Here is an 8,238-nt window from a genome sequence, read left to right as displayed (position 1 = left end):
GGAAGTATAGGCTTACAGTTATAAAATAAATGGAGATGAAAAGTACAGCCCAGGGGGTGGGGGGGGGGCACCTGGGTGTCTCAGTTGGTTAAGCATCCAACTTCTGCTCAGGTTGTGATCTCGTGGTTTGTGAGTTCAAGCCCCACATTGGGCTCTCCGCTGTCAGCACAAAGCCTGCTTCAGATCCTCTGTCTTCCTGTCTCCCTTCAGATCTCTCTGCTCTCCCCCACTTGTTTTCTCTCTCTCTCTCTCAAAATAAATAAATAAGCTTAAAAAAAAAGAAAATCATAGGGAATATAGTCAATAATACTGTAATAGGCTGTGTGTCCAGGGTCCTGCAGATCTGTTTCTTGCTTCAACAGTATTTGGACCGTACAGACCCAGGAATGCCCCTTCTGTCAGCCTCCTACCAGCATCCAAACTTTTTTCCAACCTTTTTTCCAGTCACAAACTTTGGAGCCATATTCTCAGCCAGTCTGCCTCTAGGACCAGCCAACACCCTATGTTGAACATAACTCCTTATTACTGATTACCCATGAGCTCCCATATTTGTCAGAATTATTTCACCGATGTGGGAGACACTGTCAAACATCTGGTCAACATGCATCTGCTGGCCTCCTACACCTACCTCTCTCTGGGCTTCTATTTCCAGTGGCTCTGGAGAGAGTGAGCCATTCCATCTACGAGTTGGTTGAGGAGAAGTGTGAGGGAGCTGAATGTCTCTTAAAGGTGCAAAACCAGTGCTGCAACTGCTCTCTCCTCCAGGACATGCAGAAGCCATCATAAGATGAGTGGGGTAAAACCCTGAACACCAAGGAAGCCACCATGGTCCTGGAGAAGAACCTGAACCAGGCCCTTTGGATATGCATGGTCAGGGTTCTGCCACACAGACTTCCATCTCTGTGACTTCAGGGAGAACCACTTCCTAGATCAGGAGGTGAAACTCATCAAGAAGATGGGCGACCATCTGATTAACCTCCACAGGCCAGCTGGCCCCCAGGCTGGGCTGGGTGAGTATGTCTCTGAAAGGCTCACCCTCAAGCATGACTAGAAGCCTCTGAAGCCCAGAAGCCTTTGAGAGGCCCCTCTGGCGTCCCTCTGGTGCCAGGGCTTATGCCTGAGCCTCTCTCTGCAGTCACTAAGTAGGTTTTTAACCATCTTGGAGCCCTCCCAAGGCATGGATCAAATGGAAACAATAAAGCTTTTAGCAGCAAAATAATATTGTAATATTATAATAACATTGTATGGTAAACTACACTTATCATAGTGAGCATTAAGTAATGTATAGAATTGTTGAATCACTATGTTATACTCCTGAAACTAATATAACATTGTACGTCAACTGTACTTAAAAAATTTTTGAAAAGCAGTGATAGAATAAAACATGTTTGGCTACCTAAAAATGTTAAACTCCATATTACTATATGATCCAAATGTAACAATAGGTTACTCTCTATTTTTGTTATGTAAGGAGGAATTTTTAAATCAATTTATAAAAACACTAAATAAATGACCACAAATAAATCCCAAATTAGTTAATACATCTAGTAAACAAATACCTCCTTTCATTTGGTCCCTTCCCTCATCAAATTAGAAAAATCTTGGGAATGCCTGCTATTAGCCTGGCTTGGTCCAATCACTGGAACTGGAGGTGGTAATGCCTTTGCAAACTCCTACTTTAAACAGGTGGCCAGGGCAAAAGTTATACAGAAGGGGGGGCGGGGGGAAGATTATGGTACATGCACCAAAGGAAGGGAGTTTAAAGTGTTGGGTGCACAAAGTGATTAACATAGTAAAATTTGGGAGTAATATAAAATTTAGATCAATTACTTTACTTGTTAGTAGCAGGTTATATGGAAAATGTGATTGGGAAAAATGGAGTTACTGGCTAATACATAATTTCCAAAACTTTGTGCCTCTCTAATGGGAGTAGCTAAGAATTTCCTCTAACTATAAAATTATGTCTCTTCTTACCAGAAGAGATTTCATGAGATTGATAGCATAAATGGGGATTTAAATTGAAACTCCAAATTCTTTTGGCATGCAGATACAAAGTATGAAAAAAATAAAAGATCATAGCATATAAAAATAAACATTAAAAAAAATTTTGTTTCTTTATTTTTGAGAGAGAGGGAGAGACAGAACGTGAGCAGGGGAAGGGCAGAGAGAGAGGGATACACAGAATCCAAAGCAGGCTCCAGGCTCTGAGCTATCAGCACAGAGCCCGACATGGGGCTTGAACTCACGAACCGTGAGATCATGACCTGAACTGAAGTTGGATGCTTAACCAACTGAGCCACCCAGGTGCCCTAAACATTTTTAATTTATAGGGAAAAAAAGTTTTATATTTAGTTATCCAGTGAGTCTTAAAACCTGAGCTTTAATTCTACTGAAATATTTGGAAGTCATTCTCACTGAGCTGGCCAATTCCCCTTATGGAGGATGAATAGAACCATCTCAGCTCTGAATAACTGAACACAGTGGTTTCCAAAACAGGAAACAATCTGCCTGGGACATATCAACGCAGCAATTTCCTTTTCTGAATGAATGTATTTGTATTAAACTGGGAAACATTTCTGAACATGGTTTACTAGCTAGAAAACCATGCTCTTGGGTAATGTTTTCACAGTTTGCCATCATTAGATGAGAAGAAATATGAACTGTAAAGAACTCTATTTCAACTTAATCTTTTTTCTCACCCTCAATATATATGAATAGTCAAGAAAACTGTTTCTGGTACAATCTATCTTGAATTTCATCACAAAGAATAAACAGCCACAGGAATTCTGCAGGTTTATTATTAAATATGAATGAATATATTTTTAATTTTTTTATTATTTTATTTTATTTTTTAATGTGAAAATTATTGTCAAATTGGTTTCCATACAACACCCAGTGCTCATTCCAACAGGTGCCCTCCTCAATGCCCATCACCCACCCTCCCCACCCTCCCACCCCCCCATCAACCCTCAGCTTGTTCTCAGTTTTTAAGAGTCTCTTATGGTTTGGCTCTCTCCCTCTCTAACTTTTTTTTTTTCCTTCCCCTCCCCCATGGTCTTCTGTTAAGTTTCTCAGGATCCACATAGGAGTGAAAACATATGGTTTCTGTCTTTCTCTGTATGACTTATTTCACTTAGCATAATACTCTCCAGTTCCATCCACGTTGCTACAAAAGGCTAAAATGAACAAATCAGGAGACTATAGATGCTGGAGAGGATGTGGAGAAATGGGAACCTCTTGCACTGTTGGTGGGAATGCAAATTGGTGCAGCCACTCTGGAAAGCAGTGTGGAGGTTCCTCAAAAAATTAAAAATAGATCTACCCTATGACCCAGCAATAGCACTGTTAGGAATTTACCCAAGGGACACAGGAGTGCTGATGCATAGGCGCACTTGTACCCCAACGTTTATAGCAGCACTTTCAACAATAGCCAAATTATGGAAAGAGCCTAAATGTCCATCAACTGATGAATGGATAAAGAAATTGTGGTTTCTATACACAATGGAATACTACCTGGCAATGAGAAAGAGTGAAATATGAACTGAAATTGATATATTAGAATGGGTAATCCAAAATCTCCAAATTGCTAAACATAAACTCTGTTATTTTTCAATTACATTTTCCTTTTTATTCCAAAACTGAAGATACACATACTAGAGTGTTTGAAGGATTTTGTAAAGCAAAGGTGCTCATCAAGATGAAGATTTGAGGTATCACATAATGATGGTTGAACAGTACAACCTATGGTTTATTTTTCTATTTGTGTCTTCCATTTTTAAAATACTGTACTTAATAACTGAGCTCATATTGACGGGGAAAATATTTTTAATTATTGAAGAGTCCAAATCAAAATACCATAAAAATGGTGTATAAACTCTCACTGGTAAGATATCTTTATAAGCAGTCTATACATTAGGATTACATTTTGCTTTGATTCAAAATTTACCTCAGCAGTGTCTTTTACACACACACACACACACACACACACACACACACACAGACATCACATTCCAGGTAATAGTTGCATGTATCTTATATGTTATACATGCTATACTTGATAATTTTGAGAATTTTTCTTTATTCAAATCTCTTCTCTATCACTCTTATTAATAACAATCAACTTTTAAAACAATTAAATTCATAATTTCAGAGATTGGTTTATAAGGTAAATTCATTCTGGGCTTTGGCACAAAACTGTATCATAAAAGCAAAGCACAAAGCATTTCTTATTAAAAGGATATATTTTCTCTTGCTTTCAGTTTCCATGAGGAAACAAACAAACAAACAAATGCTATGTACCAAAGAATATGGAGGTATTTTCATTTATGTGTCAAGGAGCAATACATTGATATTTGAGCCAGACTACTTATTATACGAATGATCTGGAAAAATAGACAAAATTAAATTATCTAATAAACCTAAGTTAGATAAATATTGGCTAGTTATTTGTAAGCAGGAAACCCACCTGTAAGAATTCAAGGGTTAAGCAACATAGACAAAGCACTGTTGATGTAAAAAAGCTGGGAGTAAGTGCAATTGTTAATTAGGTTGACTTGCCCTTCTTAAGTAGTGTGCCAGGCTTCCCTTTTCTACAGTTAAGATCAATGGGGAATTGTCTTTGAGTGTGCGGATATATCATATCACAGTACAGGAAGGTGCTCTTGTCTCTAGGCAGATTCTCACTAAGGTATTGTTGAAATCCCACAGAAGAAAAAAATCAGTCAATGGAAGTGTTCTTTCAGTGGCACAAAGAGCTGGTAATCTAGCTTGTTGGCTTCCACATCCAGTGTCGCCATTGATTTGCTCTGTGATAAAGCACTTAACCCTCAGTTCAGCAGTCCAAAATAAAGGAAGCTTTGCTACAGGAATGGCAGCAGTTTTAATTAATCTTCTTAAGGAGCTCTAAATCCCTGGCTATGTGGCTAGGGGAAAAGTGCATAATTAAGGGTTCTGATCTTCTAGGGAGAGAAAGCACTAAGCTGGAAAGTCTAACCATAATGAGCACATGCCAGAAATGTGATAACTATGGGTTACATACAAAAATTGAAAAGGAAGATAAATTAGCCTAAGAAGTTATACTGAGAAAATATGACCACCTAGCAATCAGCATTGGTTTTGGTCATTTGAAATATGGGAATCTGTAAGTACCTAAAGAATTACAGGGCAGGAATGACTTCTTGTTTGAAGGGTAATACTGTAAGTAGTACCTTTTATTCAAATCCTACTATGTTTTAGGCATTCTCTGGAGGCAATTTACATATATATATATATATATATATATATATATATATATATATATATATAACTTTATCCAATCATTACAACACCACTGAAAGGTAGGAATTATTGTCTGAACACATAAGCAAACAGTGGCACTGCAAGGTTCCTTAATTTGCCCAAGGTGATAGAGCTATTGTTCAGTGCAGAGTTAGGGTTTAAACACAGATTTAAAAACCCTGTAGTTGTCACTCTAGGTTACAGGGATATGAGCCAGTCTAGGTCTTGATATTATTCTAAGAGAACTTGTTTGATGATGGCTAAGCATAAAGAAGACAATTAATTCCCTGGAAGTTTTCTTCAGTGACATTTTGTCTCTTAGGCTGAGTAGTCAGATTTTGTTCCTAAGTGAACAGTCCTAGAGAATTTCAAAAGAAAGAGAGTAAATTCGGGGCACCTGGGTGGCTCGGTCGGTTGGGTGTCCAACTTCGGCTCAGGTCATGATCTCACGGTTCGTGAGTTTGAGCCCCATGTTAGGCTCTGTGCTAACAGCTCAGAACCTGGAGGCTGCTTTGGATTCTATGTCTCCCCCTTTCTCTCTGCCCCTCCCCTTCTTGCACTCTGTCTCTCTCTCTCTCTCAAAAATAAACATTAGAAATTTTTTTTAAATACTTGATAAAAGAAAGAGAGTAACTTCAAGAGCCAACTTCCCCAAAGCAGAGAAAGACTTGTGGCCCTCATGAATTCCTGTTATGACAGTCACATGAAAAATATTGGACTCGATATGAACAGTTTTGAGAAATAACATAGTAACTCATCTAATAGCTAATGCAGCAGGAACTGCTTAAAAGGAATGAAATTATATTTACATTGTAGAAGTATGGAGTTGTTAGCTCACTGCACAATGAAACAGTTACCTGTGATGAAAATATAGGTCTTGGGAAGCCTGGCTGGTTCAGTTGGCGAAGCATGCAATTCTTGATCTCGGGGTTGTGATTTTGAGCCCCACGTTTTGAGCCCCACCCCCTGATGGGTGTAGAGATTACTTAAAAATAAAAAAATCTTGGGTGCCTGGGTGACTCACTCAGTTAAGCGTCCAAGTCTTGATTTTGGCTCAGGTCTTGATCTCACGGTTCATGAGATTGAGCCCCATGTCAGACTCTGTGCTAATAGTGTGGACTCTGCTTGGGATTCTCTCTCTCCCTCTCTCTCTGCTCCACCCCCTCCAAAATAAATAAATAAACTTAAAATTTTTTTTTTAAATATGGGTGTTAAACTATATTCCCAAAATGAATAACTGACATTTTTCACCAAGTGGCACTAACTTCACTTAGTTTTACAATTTTGAAAAACTTAAATGTAATACATTTTTACCAAGTTACAATTTCTCTGAAAGAGAGAAATCCTAAATGTTTTGCTTATATATTTTACAAAATTAAATAGATACTATAACATCAAGAACATAAATATGAAATCGAGAAACTTTCTGGCATGAGAACCGTTGCTTGGAAAATACATCCTTAATTATACTACAGAAGGAACAGAAGAGTGCTCCTAAAATAAAATTAGTTATTTTTACATTAAATAACTAGGAATCAGTGTGAGGTAGTGAAAAGGAGACCTGGGTTTATTTCCAGTTTTCCACCAGTTAGATCTTAGATGAATTTCAAAAACAAGAGGGTTGGATTTGGTGATCTCAAATGTTTTGTATGGCTCGCTCTATATGTCTAAATTTCCTAAGAGCAGGATGAGTAACTTACAAAATATTTTCTCAAGCAAGGGTAGAATCATAACCACTTGAGTCACTGAAATGTTCACTGGACAAGCTCTTCATGGAAGTGCCATATGAGAAGATCCTTCCTTGGCTCGGTGCATACAAAATGATGTAATGTTTTAATAGGCCTCACCTTGTCTGGTGGAATCATTTTATCAGTTGATTTCTGGGCTGACAGCACCAAGAGAAGTGCTCAAAGTGGCCTATATATGAGATTTTAAATCCTTTTATTATGCTGCATGAGGAATTTGGAAAAACCAACATTCCAATGTATTCCAAATGAAAAATAGCACTATCTCTCCCCACTTATGGTGCTTACTATGGCAAGGTGTGTGCTGTGTAAAACAGGCAGACACACAGGGGCATCTGGATGGCTCAGGTGACTGAGTGTCTGACTTCAGCTTAGGTCATGATCTCATGGTTCATGAGTTCGAGCTCCACGTCGGGCTCTGTGCTGATAGCTCAGAGCCTGGAGCCTGCTTCGGATTCTATGACCCCCTCTCTCTGCCTCTCCCCTGCTCATACTCTGTTTCTCTCTTTCAAAAGTAAATAAACATTACAAAATTTAAAAAAAAAGCATGCAGACACACGATAAAGTTTTACTTAGCAAGAAATTCTCAATGAGGAGGAAACCCTAATGATCTTACAATTCTTTTTATCATCATGCATTTACATGGTGAATTCCTTTAAGGAAGCCTTCTTGGAAACTTTTTCCAAGTAATATGGAAAGGTTGACATTTAGCCATGGTTGAAGAATCACCAAACTTTTCTATGTGGGTGGGGGAAATTACTTTGTAAACAGACAACTGGAATATTCCCTCAACATAATAATAATAGGGTGAAATACAGTAAATAAACTTAATGTTTCTCTGGCACTTTCTCCTCTCTTTTTGGTCATCTCTTGCTTTACCTGTCTTGCTTTTATGACCCCAGATTGAGTCGCATGCTCTAACGACTCAGCTAGTCAGGTACTCCACCTGTGTTGCTTTTAAAAACCAAGCAGCATATGCAACAAAAAAGCAGAACACAAACATTTAAGCAACCTTATTAGCTTTTGCTCAAATTTCTCTTTTCTCAGTTTAAAGTTATAAGCCAATCTTTCTCCCCCTTTAAAATTTGGGCATTTGAATTTTAGTTTAGAAATATAGATCAGGCAATCACTGTTTGTGATTCATAAGCTAAGGGTATTGTATATTACCTCTTCCCTAACCCATGCCCAACCAGGAAAAAAGAAGAGTATTTGTTTT

At 38.2% G+C, this 8,238-nt stretch overlaps 1 pseudogene; it reads left to right on the top strand.

Annotated features, from left to right (window-relative positions):
- Positions 1-535: 535 nt before the first annotated feature.
- LOC122225609 lies at positions 536-1,051 on the top strand (annotated as a pseudogene).
- The last annotated feature ends 7,187 nt before the right edge of the window (positions 1,052-8,238 follow it).

The sequence above is a fragment of the Panthera leo genome, chromosome B4, assembly GCF_018350215.1.
Source record: "Panthera leo isolate Ple1 chromosome B4, P.leo_Ple1_pat1.1, whole genome shotgun sequence".
NCBI classification, from domain to species: Eukaryota; Metazoa; Chordata; class Mammalia; order Carnivora; family Felidae; genus Panthera; species Panthera leo.
The sequence above is the reverse complement of the archived record's forward strand: the minus strand, read 5'-3'. Positions and strand labels throughout refer to the sequence as shown.